This window comes from Penaeus monodon, chromosome 33 (assembly GCF_015228065.2).
Source record: "Penaeus monodon isolate SGIC_2016 chromosome 33, NSTDA_Pmon_1, whole genome shotgun sequence".
NCBI lineage: Eukaryota > Metazoa > Arthropoda > Malacostraca > Decapoda > Penaeidae > Penaeus > Penaeus monodon.
This window is the reverse complement of record NC_051418.1, coordinates 29322011-29323305: the sequence shown is the minus strand read 5'-3', so window position 1 is coordinate 29323305 and position 1295 is coordinate 29322011. Positions and strand designations below refer to the sequence as shown.

Genomic DNA, 1295 nt, shown 5'->3' with positions numbered 1-1295 from the left:
GCAAAGGAAAAACAGAGTTAGAAATCTGCAAATATAAGCTTATGAAAACAAAAGTATACAATGATGAATAAATTCTATCTCAAACATAGAAATGAACACAAATGTAAATATATATATGTATACCACAGGTCTTATGACTAATTTCAAACTTTATTTATTCAAAATAACAAGTTACACTACTTGGTAATGGAAACTGTCAAATACATTTCATTTAAAAGAAATTTGAACCCTAAAAGAAAACAAGCATGGAAATATTACTACTTATTTGTAAACACATATAGAAGCATGCACATAACCAATTGCTCCTTATGCACTCATACTCCAATACTTTAAAATGCCTTGGCTCCTGCACATGGCTACCACCACTACCTCTCCTACACCATAGCATCAGCCTGATACATTCATCAACCATGAGTTGTTGGCAATTCAGAGAAAGTCTCTCCTATGGCTGAGCATGTTTCTCAACCCTGACACTCTTATCTGGATTACAAATACGTTTGCTGCACTTGTAAGACTACAACCATCCAGGAAATGCCTGGCTAGCACGTAAATACACAGACACATGCTCATTCACCTTTCACCTTTTATAAAGAGATGCATCTATTCTCTCTATCAACAATAAATTAAAAAATCATTTAGACAAAGCTTGTCGTAACATATTATGCAACAGAGCACATGCATGACTTACAATGTCAAACAAAATAGTATCTTCAAACATTTTCACATACCATTACAGTATGTTTCATGTGATGAATTTTATCATGTACCCTAAATTAATTAAAATATCAAAAGAAATTTTATGTCTCTCTAATAGACCCTAAATCGATCAATGAGGTCTTATTTAATTTCCTTGATTTCTTCACTAATTTCTGATCTTTATGTAGTCTGACATTAAAATTAAAACACTCTACAATCTACAGCTTCCTAATACATGACTTGCATGATTTTCACCAGAAAATCATCCAAGAAATCTGTCTCTTCCACCACCGATTTGCTTCTGCAACATGTAAACATTTTAGTCCCATTTATCTCTCAAGCTTTAAACTAGTTTCCCTTTTTATAAATAATTTCAGCTTCGATTGCAAGGTCATACAAGAAGAGAAAGCTCTGGTATATAACACTGATAACATCAAATGTGATACCACTGCTACTGACAATGTCTGTGATCATGAGAGCTATATTTCTGCTACTTCAATTATATAAACAAATCTAGTAGAACTACTAAAACCGAAATACAAAATGAGATAAATATTCTACAAAAATATCTTTGTATTACAACAGCAGCCTGTAGAGGT

The 1295-nt window shown here is 32.5% G+C and overlaps 1 protein-coding gene across 1 annotated transcript in view; it reads right to left on the bottom strand.

The window, feature by feature from the left end:
- The window catches only part of LOC119594215 (ubiquitin carboxyl-terminal hydrolase 7-like), a gene marked incomplete in the record, with an annotated part of 30875 nt that overhangs the window by 17493 nt on the left and 12087 nt on the right, over window positions 1-1295 (bottom strand).